The sequence below is a fragment of the Stomoxys calcitrans genome, chromosome 2, assembly GCF_963082655.1.
Source record: "Stomoxys calcitrans chromosome 2, idStoCalc2.1, whole genome shotgun sequence".
Taxonomy (NCBI): domain Eukaryota; kingdom Metazoa; phylum Arthropoda; class Insecta; order Diptera; family Muscidae; genus Stomoxys; species Stomoxys calcitrans.
This window is the reverse complement of record NC_081553.1, coordinates 229,313,070-229,326,863: the sequence shown is the minus strand read 5'-3', so window position 1 is coordinate 229,326,863 and position 13,794 is coordinate 229,313,070. Positions and strand designations below refer to the sequence as shown.

The window sequence follows — 13,794 nt, the reverse complement described above, 5'->3', positions numbered from 1 at the left end:
GCATGCTGCAAGCAGAGTATATAAGTTGGGAAAAAGGGGCACTATCTTGCAAAAATGCGCATGTCATCTTTGGCTTTGTGTATATGCTCGTGTTGGTCTTATTGCATTTTCTAGGTATATAACTAGAAAAACATACAAAAAGAACGCATACATCTAAATAAAAACAAACGCATACAGAGACAAGCATGCAACTCACACAACTCGTCGGTGTGCATGTGCGAGTGCATGAGAGAGCGAGTGAGCTTATGAGCGAGAGTGTGAGTGACATGTGGCGCCCAATGTGCATGGCATTGCGTTTTTGTGCAACTCCAGTGGTCATTTGTTGTAGTTAATGCATTTAGTAATGGTTGGCATGTTGCATGTGGCATGCAAGCCCCTCCAGAGGATATTGCTTGGTGGGTAGATGTTTTGTTGCTTTGAAGGCGATTTTATTTGTGTCCCCTCCTGTTAAAGGGGGTGGGAAGATTTTAGACTTGATCAAATGATTTTTGTAGAGTACTATCGTACCACCGTAGCCGTACAGAGGTTAGCATGTCCGCCTTTGACGCTGAACGCCTGGGTTCGAATCCAGGCGAGACCATCATAAAATTTTAAGCGGTGGTTAATCACTCCTAATGCTGGCGGCATTTGTGAGGTACTGTGCCACATAAAAACCTCTCCTTAAAGAGGTGTCGCACTGCGGCACTCCGTTCGGACTACACTCATTGATATGTAAGAAGTTTGCCCCTGTTCATTAATGGAATGTTCATGGCCAAATTTGAATTTTACTATTTTCTTTTAAAAGGAAAGATAAATTTTAAGAAGTCTAGCAGAGGTAAGCATGTCCGACAAAAAACTCGGCTCATATCCTGTCGACCTTGTTAGAAAAAAATTGCAGCAGTGGTTATCCCCCCATTGATGCTGGCGAGGTATCAAGTTTTAGTTCCATGATATGGACCTTATATGTTGAATCGGAACTGGGAGCCGCTTATCGATAACGCCAAAAAGCTGGGCTCAACTCCTGTCGACCCTGTTAGAAAAAATTGCGGTGAAGTTTATCCACTCACTGATGCTGACGACATTTGTGAGGTATCAAGTTTAAGTTCAATGATGTGGACCTTCTTTTATATGTTGAATTGGAACGGGGTGCCGCTTATCGATACCGCTACATGAAGAAGTTTTATGTAAAAATTCTTTTTGTAGAGGTGTCGCTAAGCGGCACGAATGTGTCGAATGTCTTCTTGGCATTTTGAATCGATCTAGCCATGTCCGTCCGTCCTACGTTTGTCAATATCTTGAAATCAAGATAGCAAATGCAAATTGCCCATGAACATTCCATTAAGGAACTGGGCCAAACTTTTCACAAATCATTGAGTGCTGTCCTATTCAACTTTATATGGGACCTCCTTTTTATAGCCGAGTCCGAGCGGCGTACCGCAGAGCGACACCTCTTTGAGGGGAAGTTTTTACATGGCAAACTTCCTCACAAATGTCGCCAGCATTAGGAGGGAATAACTACCGCTGAAACATTTTTTGACGGTCCTGCCAGGATTCAAAACCAAGCGTCATAGGCGGACTTTCTAACCTCTACGGTACGGTGGTCACCAATCACGATAGCGCTCGAACGAAAAAAGATATCCACTGGAAATTTTGCATGGTTGCTTCCTAGTGACGTAAGTTATTGGGTATAGCAAATAGGCCATATAGGTTCAAATTTGGATACAGCTCCCATGTAAACTGATCCTTTAAAAAGACTACTTGAGCCCCTGGAAGCTGAAATTCTTATCCGATTTGGCTGAAATTTGGCACAATAACTTCTGCTATTACCTTCTAGGAGCTAAATATGACCTGATGGACAGATTCAACCTCATATGTCTCCCAAATAAACCAATTTTCTCATAGGCTGTCATATAAATCTCTCTCCCGATTTAATATCTTGAACGTCGGTAAGCCGCAATTGTTAACCGATTTGGCTGAATTTGTGCACATAGTGTTTTCTTATGATATCCAACATTCGTCATAAGTGTTGTCCCAATCGGTCTGTAACCTGATACAACAAGCTGATTATTTTTCCCGTTCCCTCTTTTCAACCTAACCTGATATAGTTTCCATATAAACCGGTCTTCCGATTAGACTCCTACGGTTTCTAGAAGCTTACACTTTTGGCAACACAACGTTTTCCAGACAATGTCGTTCCCAAGAATTTTCAAAATAAATTTTTGTTTGAAAAATTTTGTCCTCGAAAAATTTTGTGTCAACTAAGGCCGCTTTAGGCCACCTTTTACTTTAGGTAAGATTGGCAACCCTTTACAGACTCACTTAGACAATTTTAAGTCCATTGCGATACCGCAGAGGCCACCTTAGCGCAGAGGTTAGCATGTCCGCCTGTGACGCTGAACACCTGTGTTCGAATCCTGGCGAGAACATTATAAAAAAATTTTCAGCGGCGACAAAAAATGCTGGCGACAATTGTGAGGTACTATGTCATATAAAAACTTCTCCCTAAAAACAAGTGTCACAGTGCTGTACGCACGTTCCAAGCGCCTCGATCTTCTGCGCTCATTCTAAATTCTCTGACACCAAGATTCGAGGTGTCTTCCACCACTTTATCTTTCCATCGGGCTTTTGGTCTTCCCGGTTTGCGTGTACCACCGTGTTTGCCTTCAAAAAAACTTCTTTGCGGGAGCTTCTTCACATCAGGGGTATACCCTTTGCTTCGCCAAGAGTATCTCTCTTCGCAAGAGTATCTCTCTTCATTTTTATACCCTCCACCATAGGATGGGGGAATACTAATTTCGTCATTCTGTTTGTAGCTCCTCGAAATATTCGTCTTAGACCCCAAAAAGTTATTATATCGTCATGACATTTTATGTCGAACTAGCCATGTCCGTTCGTCTGTCGATCTGTTCGTCCGTCCGTCCGTCTGTCTATCGAAAGCACGCGAACTTTCGAAGGAGTAAAGCTAGCCGCTTGAAATTTTGCACAAATACTTCTTATTAGTGTAGGTCGGTTGGGATTGTAAAAGGGCTATATCGGTCCACGTTTTGATATAGCTGCCATATAAACCGATCTGGGATATCGACTTCTTGAGCCGCTAGAGGCCACAATTCTTATCCGATTTGGCTGAAATTTTGCATGTAGCGTTTTATTATGACTTCCTTGGAAGAATTCATTGATATGGAAGTAACAGTAGGGTTGGCTTTTTAATATGATATTCGTAAAAAATGTGCTGAGTATGGTTCAAATCGGTCCATAACCTGATATAGCTGCCATATAAACAGATCTGGGATCTCGACTTCTTGAGCCTCTACAGGGAGTAATTCCTATCCGATTTGGCTGATATTTTGCATGAGGTGTTTTGTTATGACTTCCAATAACTGTATAAAGAATGGTTTAAATTGGTCCATAACCTGATATAGCTGCCATATAAACCGATCTGGGATCTCGACTTCTTGAGCCGCTAGAGGGCACAATTCTTATCCGATTTGGCTGAAATTTTGCATGAGGTATTTTGTTACGATTTCCAACAAATGTATTAAGAATGGTTCAAATCGGTTGATAACCTGATATAGCTGCCATATAAACCGATCTGGGGTCTTGACTTTTTGAGCCACTAGAGGGCGCAATTATTAACCGATTTAGCTGAAATTTTGCACAACTACTTCTCTCATAACATACGTGTCGAAAATGGCAAGAATCGGTTTATAGCCTAATGCAGCTCCCCTATAAACAGATCACTTTCACTTCTTCAGCGCCTAAAGTTCGCAATGCTTACTAGATTTGGCTGAAATTTTACACAATGACTTCTACTATGGTATCCAGTATTCAGTTCAATTATGGCCCGAAATGAACCATAAGTTGATATTTTTCTAATAAGATAGCAATTATTTTCTTTTATCCTTTGCTGGCCTAAAAAGAGATACTGTGGCAAGAGCTCGACAAATGCGATCCATGGTGGAGGGTATATAAGATTAGGCCTGGCCGAACTTAGCAGAGTTTCATGATTTGGATTTTCTATTTACATCTTATTAGGATGTTCGTAAAAAATATATCAATATCTGTCGAGCAACACTAGAGAAAAAACACGAAAAAATTGTTCCAATCTTATTCCAGTACTAGTTAAGAGAGAATCAAAAAATATTGAGTGAAATAAAGCAAATAATTAAAAAAAATTTTTCAGTGGAAGAATTCATTGATATGGAAGTAACAGTAGGGTTGGCTTTTTAATATGATATTCGTAAAAAATGAACCAAAGCAATATTCATCAGAATTCATTCATTCATTTGCAAGGACATTTGGCCAATATTATTTCATATTCCAATGTTAATGCGATAAAAACTTAAAAAAATATTGAGTGAATTAAAATAATTTGATACCAGGAATATTTGCGAGGACAATTTCCCAGCCATATAGTAAAACAATTTTATTAAAAATCAAGAAAAAACTAAACGAAAAGAAGTGCATTAAAGTAATTTTGGCAAAAACAGGTGATACAAATTCATTGAAGAAATATTACCTTGACTTTTGAATCTTCATGTAGTCTCAATTGTCATAAAGTTCTAAGACGACTCAACTCGTCCATCAGCTATAACCACACTACAGTTTTAAAATAAAGATACTGAGCTGCAATTTTTCATTGATTTCTGTTTTGTCCATACGCTTGGCTGCGATCTGACTAGACTATTATTTCGATATTAATGCCATACACACCGATTACCCGATTTAAGATCTGGATACCAAACATGACGCATTAATTACCCGATTTCTATAAAATTTGGAACATTAAGTTCCATTAATCAGTGCGGAATATGGCCTGATTCGAGCCACATTTGTTTGTTGCTATCATACAGAGAAATCCTCATATTTATACACTCAACAAATTTTGAACCTCAACACTAGTTAAAATGTACTAAATTTGTGAAATATTGAACTTACCACAGCGCTAAAGAAGTATATGCTCATTGTTAGTTCAATTATTTCTTATCAGCTAAGGAATTGTATATACTTAGTATTAGTTCACTTTAAACTTGCCACAAGTAAAATGTGAACTAATCAGCAATGAAATTGAAAATTAAAATAAAAGAAAAAATCGATATTTCCGAACTCTTCGGAGCATTTAATTGGAGATTTGCGGACAAAATACACAACAAATTTTGCCCATGAACATTCCACTAAGAAACAGGGGCAAACTTCTCACATATCAATGAGTGCAGTCCGATTCAAGTTTTAAGCTCAATGATAAGGGACCTTCTTTTTATAGCCGAGTCTGAACGGCGTGCCGCAATGCGACACCTCTTTGGAGAGAAGTTTTACATGACATAGTACCTCACAAATGTTGCCAGCATTACAAGGGGAAAACCACCGGAGGAAATTTTTTCTGATAGTCTGACCAGGATTCGAACCCAGGCGTTCAGTGTCATAGGCGGACATGTTAACCTCTGCGCTACGGTGGCCTCGAAATAACGCTATAGGCTTTAAAAATTACGATAATTAGCTGAAACTTTGCACAGATTAGTTTTCTTGTTCATAGGGAGGTTAAGTTCGAAGATGGGTTATATCGAACTATATCTTGATATAGCCCTCATATAGACCTATCTTATGATTTAAAGTTTTAGGCCCATTAAAACCACATTTATTTTCAATTTCGCTGAAATTTTATGCAATGTTTTGCGTTGGGCTCCTCCACATTCGTACTGAGTGTGGTCCAAAGTTGGATGCATAGTGCTTTTTATGGAATTCGGTTGATTATTTTAGATCCTAGCATGAAATTGGTATGCCAAGGAAACATTTATTAGGAATTTATTAAAGCAGAAACAAAAACTGTTCCCTGCACCACTACCGTGGCTGTGAGGAAAAGTGTAGTTCGACTGCTGAATTCTTCTTGATTCGGCTAAAGGCAAAGGCAAATTTGCCCATGAACACTTCATTAAGAAGGAGGGGCAAACTTCTGACATATCAATGAGTGCTGTCCGATTCAAGTTAACGTTTAATATAAGGGACCTGCTTTTATAGCCGAGTTCGAATGGCGTGTTTTATTGAAAGTTTTTTACCTAACCTTATATATTGTAGCTACCCTATAACCTCATACAGCTCCCATATAAACCTGTCTCCCGATTAGTCTTCTACGAAGTCTTTTGTATTAAAAATACACATGTGCCCTTCAACTTAGTTCATTTCTGTACATTTTTAGCATTTACAGGCGCATTAGCATTTGGCGCCCCAACTAAATAATTTTTTTTTTTGTTTTTAATTTCGATTGAGTTTGAAATGCAATATTTGTACTACCCCTTTTTACAGCTGTTGCACAAGGCCTAGTTTTCGAAATAACCTCTATATAAACCAATATCTCAGTTTGACTTCTTGATAGCACTGAACGTGTGCTCTTCAGCTGATTTTTATGAAACATTCAATCGTTTAAGATATTAGACCCCTCCAGCATCTGTGCCAAATATGTTACACTTAGGTCCATTTTCCAACATAACCCTCTTTTAACCCATTTTTGACAAGTGTTGACTTTTTACATCAGTGATCTAGCGCAACATGTTTGCCTGTAAAATTGCATCCTCTAAGATCCGGAAATAAAATTTGCAGATAAATTCTTATTCGTTTTGTCTGACATTTTGCTATAACCTTCAACATTTGTTCCAAGTAAGGTCGGAATTGGTCTATAACCTGATTTATCTCCATATATATACCGATTTCCCGATTATACCTCATGAGGCTTTAGAGGGCGTAATTCTTATTCGCTTTGGCTGAAATTGTGCACAGTGACTTTTTCTATCACCTGCAGCATATGTGCCAAGTATGGTCCGAAACAGTTCACTACCTGACATATCTCCCATATAAACCGATATCCCGATTATACTTCTTGAGTTTCTATTGTAGAAGGTGTAATTCCTATCCAATTTGGAGGAAATTTTGCAGTGTACTTTTCTCTCATCTCTTACATGCTTGCTAAATATGGTCTGAGACGGTGTATAACCTGATATAGCTGCCATATAAACTGATCTCCCGAGTTAACTTTTGGACCCTCTAGAGGGGGTAATTCCTTTCCCATATGGCTGAAATTCTGTAAAATAGCATCTGTTATAATCTCTAACATTCGTGCCAAGTGTGGTGTGTATCGGTCTATAAGCTGATATAGCTCCCATGAGGACCCATCTCCCGAATGTACTTCTTAAGCCCCTAGAGAATGCAAATCATAACCGATTCGGGTGAAATTTTGCACAATGGTTTCTGCTATAGGAGGCCACCGTACCACAGTGGTAAGTCTTCGATGCCGAATGCCGGAATTCGAATCCTGATGAGAACATCAGAAAAAATTTTCCGCTATGGTTATCCCCGCCTAATGCTGACGATATCTATGAGGTACTATGCCATGCTAAAACTTCTCCCCAAAGGGGTGTCGCACTGCGGCTTGTCGTTCGGTCTAGGTTATAAAAAGGAGGCCCCTTAAATTTTGAGCTTAAAATTTGAATCGAACAGCAGTCAGTGATATGTGAGAAGTTTGCCACAATTCCTTAGTTGAAAGTTCATGAGAAAATTTGCATGACTTCTGCTGTAATCTCCAACAATTGTGCCAAGTATTGTCTTAATGAGTTATTAACCTGACATAGCTGCCACCTATAACCTATTTCTCGATTTTACTTCCTACACAACTACAAAAAGCAATTCTCATCTATGTATTGTCTATCCGCCTATTAAGATATATCGTGCAAATAACTGGACATATGCGATGACATATGAAATTTTGCACAAATACTTTTTATTAGTGTAGGTCGGTTGGGATTGTAACTGGACCAAATCGGTTCATGTTTTCATATAGCTGCCATATGAACCGATCTTGGATCTTGAGTTTTTGAGCCTCTAGAGGGCGAACTTCTCATCCGATTTGTCTAAAATTTTGCACGTAGTCTTTTGGTGTCACTTTCAACAACTGCGCTGATTGTGGTTCAAATCCGTCGATGTTTTAATATAGCTGCCACATAAACCGATCTGGAGTCTTGACTTCTGGAGCCTCTAGAAGGCGCAATTCTCATCCGATTTGTCTGAAATTTTGCACGTAGTCTTTTGGTGTCACTTCCAACAACTGTGCTAAGTATGATATTAATCGGTTCATAATCTGGTATAGCTGTCATATAAACCAATCTGGGATCTTGACTTCTTGAGCCACCAGAGGGCGCCATTCTCATCCGATTTGGCTGAAATTTTGCATGAGGTGTTTTGTTATGACTTCCAATAACTGTGTTAAGTATGGCGCAAATCAGTTCATAACCTGATATAGCTGCCATAAAACCGATCTGGGATCTTGACTTTTTGAGCCTCTAGAGGGCGCACTTCTCATACGATTTGGAAGAAATTTTGTACAACCGCTTCTCCCATGGCCTTCAACATACGTATCTAATATGGTCTGAATCGATCAATAGCTCGATTCAGCTCCCATATAAACCGACCTTCCGATTTTGCTTCTTGAGCGCCCTACAAGGCGCAATTCTTATCCGAATGAACTGAAATATTACACAATGACTTCTACAATGTTCAGCATTAATTGATGGAATCGGACTATAACTTGATATATCTCCAATAGCACAACAGTTCTTATTCAATATTCCTTGTTTGCCTTAGGAGAGATACCACGCATAGAACTCGACAAGGAATTAGCTATATCCGTCTGTAACTCTTTCTAAATGTCCATGTCAGTTTGTGTACCAAGCACCGACCACAATTTTTATCCAATCATCTTCAAAATGGGCACCTTTTGGCTCATTATTTTGTCCTTAAGTCAGTAACTTTAACTCGGCATCGCCGTAACCGAAACGAATGACACCAGTTTTGCGAATAAGCGAAAAATAATAATACTGGCAAACAGATGCTACTTTGGACTAGGTAAGCAGTTTAGAATCAAGGCCACCTCTCGACAGACGAAGATTACACTATACAAGACGCTGATATTACCCGTGCTGTTATATGGTTTTGAGGCATGGCTACTAGTGAAAGCAGATGAGGCAATGCTTGGAGTGTTTGAGAGAAAGATTCTTCGTAAAATATATGGACCAGTTTGCATTAATGGAGAATATAGGCGACGTATGAACCACGAGTTGTACGTATGAGCTATATGACGACGATAGCATAGTTACACGCATCAAAATACAACGGCTACGTTGGCTAGGTCATGTTGATGAAGAAGCTCCAGCAAAGAAGTCTTTTGAAGGCAAACACGGTGGTACACACAAACCGGGAAGACCAAAAGCCCGATAGAAAGATCAAGTGATGGGAGACACCTCGAAACTTGGTGTCAGAGATTTTAGAATGAGCGCAGAAGATCGAGGCGCTTGGAATGCTATTCTACGTTCGGGTTCAGATTTGTATATAGCTCCCATATATATGTTCATCCGCTTTGGACTAATGTTCCAATAATAATGCCATTGGTTTACCGATGCTTGTCATTTGTTAACGAAATTTGGCAAAAACGATTCCCTTATGACTTTCGGCATTACGTATGCGGTTGAGTTTCATAGAAATCAGTTCAGATTTAGATGTTCACGTTTAAAGTCCGCGTATTTCTTGACATGTTTTCTTAAAAATTTACACTAGAACTTCTTTTATGACTTTTAGTGTGTGTGCTGATTTGTGTTAGCATTTAAGTAAATTTTGATTTGGAGGGCATTGCGTACATACCCAAGTCGGTGTAGGGTATCAAAAGGTCGGTCATATCCGACTTTGTCCTTTGCATACGAAATAATATTTTTTCAGCAAAAAAGCCATATTTATGACGTGATTTTAATTGACCATAAAATTCCTTATAAGGTTTATAAATCTCTAAAATTTTTAATTGCATCAAGGCTCCTAGTATCGTTGGCCTATTTTGTAGGCACATGGGCATATACCACACGATTTCGACATCTTGTTTAATGTCATTGAAAACATTTATTTTCAAAAATTTTCTCCTGCATTGTATTGGGTTGCCCAAAAAGTAATTGCGGATTTTTTAAAAGAAAGTAAATGCATTTTTATAAATCTTAGAATGAACTTTAATCAAATATACTTTTTTTACACTTTTTTTCTAAAGCAAGCTAAAAGTAGCAGCTGATAACTGACAGAAGAAAGAATGCAATTACAGAGTCAGAAGCTGTGAAAAAATTTGTCAACGCTGATTATATGAAAAATCCGCAATTACTTTTTGGGCAACCCAATAGAAGCTGGCTTTCCAAACTTCTTGGTTGTGAATGTTTGAATTTAAATTTTTTTTTTTGCTTAATAGCTGGCTTTTGTTGCCATAGGATTAAGACTTATTTTAAGACATAAAAAAATTAATTAAAAATATTTTTTTTTATATTTTTTGTATTTTAAATCAAGCAATGAGTATTGACTTACCTCATTTAAAAACTCATGGAATTTTCTTCATTTGTTCTTTAATGTTGTATGATATTTGTATATCACATTACTGTTTTTTATTGCTGTTGTTGTTGTTCAATGTCTATATAACGTTTAAATTTTCTTAAGTGTGTGTGTATTTGTTTGTTTCTAATATTTATAGTTACTAGAGTCTAAATTTTGTTTCTTACTTAATATAATCAATTTTGATAACAAAAATATTTTTTTTTGAGGATTTTTGTATTTATTTTGAAGTTTACTTTTTGTTTTGATTTCAGGTAATTTTGTAGTTTGATTTTTTGTTGCCGAAATACGAAAATCAGAAAAATTGTCGAAAATCTTTGATTTTTTGCTTAGTGTTGTTTTTTTTGGGTTTTTTTTGGGGGGCGCCAGAAAATACGTTGCCGAAATAGAAACGATGTGAATACGTCTGAATTTTGTGTGAATTTTTATCTATGGAATTTGGGGAATTCCTTGCATAGGTGTTACCAGGGTCAAAGGAAATTCCAATTGGGCCAAAATTCTTGTTTGCTCGAAAAGCTGGAGTATAAACTTAAAAATGTGGGCCGGATGTTGCTGAAGAATTGTGAATCGAAAGTGGTAAAAAATTCAGACGTTTAATTTTGGTTGTTTGCTTGTTGGGGAGAAAAGAGCTGGCTGGTGGTGTTTCCTCTCCCTCTAAAGTTGTTTGATAATGTTGTCGTTTAGATTAGTAACTATATGGATTTGGTTTTGGTTTTGTTTGTTTTCAGTTTGAATAAAAAACTAAAAATTTGTTCTTAATTTGTTTTCAAGCCTTCCAAGCGGCTTGTTTTTGGGTTATTTTTGTTTGTTTTTAAGAAATTTTGAGTTCTATTGTTTTTGCAGAGGTTGGATTAGGCCAACGGATCGGTTTCCAAAGTTTATGTTTCCAAAATTTTCACATTGTCCAAAGTTTTCAAGTTTTTGTCCTAAAGGACCTTCGTCATTTTCTACCTCTCTCTCTCTCTATGTGTCACACTAGGAAAACGATAGACACAACATAGGGTGAAGGGCAAAACTTAAACTTTTACTCAAGATGGTGTGGCAGCACTCAAATAAAAAGTCTTCCTCTCAAAATGAAGGCAGAACAAAGGAAAAATCACTTTGGTTCCCCGCGAGAAATCCATGATAGGGGATTTTCTTTTTCGTGATATCAAAAAAGTGCCGAAATAGAGATTTTTAAAAGAAAAAAAGTATGCCCGAAAATTTGAACACAATTTGTAAGCACTTTAAACACATTTGAAATTTTAAAATTTTTAAATTCTTGTCTTTTTTTTAATTGTTTTTTTTTTTTTGGTAAAATTTTTTCACTTTTATTTCAGTTCCTTTAAAATTTTTAAGCTTTTTTCCTCAATTGTTTTTTATTTAATTTTCATTTTTTTCATAAGTTTTTTTTCGCAATGCAAATTTTGGTTCAGTTTTTTAGCTTTCCGTGCGATTCTCTTGTGGGAAAAACAAAACAACAACAACAACGACAACTAAACTAAAATAAAATCGGAATTGTATATTTAGTTAGTTTTTATATGGAATTTTTATATATGAATAGGATTTTTATAATAATATAAATTTATAAAAATTATTTAAGTTGTGTTGTTTAGTCTGCCTGCTGCCGTACACTAAAAAAATGCCGCGTTTTAACAATCGCGTTTAGTAAATTTTTCTATACGTGAATGTGTGTTGTGGCCATAACAGCTACGGCTGCCTGCCATTCCAACAATAGCAACAACACAAGCAGCAGCTAGAAATGCAACAAAAACAAATGGCAAACACCGCGAACGACCAGCGACATCAGCGAAATATTGTATCCTGATGGCAAAAACAACAACTACAACAGAGGCTCAACATGCCAGTAGTGAAGGAACAAAAAACAACACACACACACACATACACACACACAAAATCGAGGCGCAACGTCACCAGCAACTACTACTGTTCCACCAGCAACAACAATAGCCGCGACAATAAACTGTGAGGAGAACGAGTTGTGTTGTATGTTGGAGTTTTTTGCTATGGCATATTCTATGTGCGTGTGTGTGTGTGTCTGTATGTGTTTGCTATTCAAACACCAGCAATGGCAACATCATCACCATCAGCTTCATCAGGAATAGCGAGAAACGGCCACGGCCTCGCGCCATCAGGATATCAAACATAGACCCACACACACACACACACAAACGCTCGCGGATTCATGCATTGTATGCACATTCATATGCATAAACTCACATATCCTGCAGAAATAGCCAACATTTGCTGTTAGTTAGAGTTGACGTTGATGTGGACGATGCTGATGATAATGATGACGACTACAATGATGATGATGATGATGGCTGGGCAAGGCCCAATACTAATGCCTATTTAGCCATATTGCAAAAGGATTCCCGCGCTATTGCTATTTATGGCAGAAAAATCCCTCTTTCAAATCACCAACATCATCATCATCATTATCATCCTCATCACCATGTTCAGCATACCTTCCGCGGCATACTAAAATTGTCTATTTGTCCTCTAATGGCCATATATGGATGGTTAACATTTCAATAGTGATGGTCATGGCCCTAATCAACAAAACTGCATTTGCACTGGCCCTGGCACACACACACACACACACACACACAGACACATCCAATAATGCAACAGCACAAAAGCCATGATTGCCAAAGGCCCCCCGTAAATCCTGATTATTACCAAATATCCTAAATTGTAATAGGCTTTACATGTTGGCTACTGACACAGGCCTCAACCACAGATGCCGCCATATCCTATCGTTTTAGTTGGGCACAAACACATAATAATAACAGTGTTGTTGTTGTCGACGTCCTTGTTGCTGTTGTAATGATGCATATATTTTTGTCTGCATTAGCTGTGAACATTTCATTTTGGCCAATAAGTTAATACCGGTACTAATACTAATGCAAAATATAAATATACCTAACATGACAGCAGCAGGACAGGTGGAGCAAAAAAAATGTATAAACCGAAGCCTTGTACTTCATCCTTATTAGCGTCACAATGGATGTGTGAAATTTGTTTTGCACGCAGCGCGTAGGTTGTGCAGTATGCACTGCGTGTATGGTGCTATCCATTGCATATTTGTATACCGACCACCAAGTCTTCTGTTTGTAACACCTCGAAACAACAACTCCATGCGACTCCATTAAGAACATATATTCTTAATCGTTTTGACATTGTATTGGGTTGCCCAAAAAGTAATTGCGGATTTTTCAAAAGAAAGTAAATGCATTTTTAATAAGACTTAGAATGATCAAATATACTTTTTTTACACTTTTTTCTAAAGCAAGCTAAAAGTAACAGCTGATAACTGACAGAAGAAAGAATGCAGAATACAGAGTCACAAGCTGTGAAAAAATTTGTCAACGCCGACTATATGAAAAATCCGCAATTAATTTTTGGGCAAGCCAT

General features: G+C 37.7%; 1 protein-coding gene across 1 annotated transcript in view; it reads right to left on the bottom strand.

Moving 5' to 3' along the window:
• LOC106080393 (homeobox protein prospero) overlaps positions 1 to 11,763 on the bottom strand; it is a 237,675-nt gene extending 225,912 nt beyond the window's left edge. The window contains exon 1 of the mRNA XM_059361345.1: positions 10,354 to 11,763. The gene's annotated coding sequence lies outside the window, so the exon portion shown is untranslated. The remainder of the gene's footprint in view (positions 1 to 10,353) is intronic.
• Between the last annotated feature and the right edge of the window lie 2,031 nt (positions 11,764 to 13,794).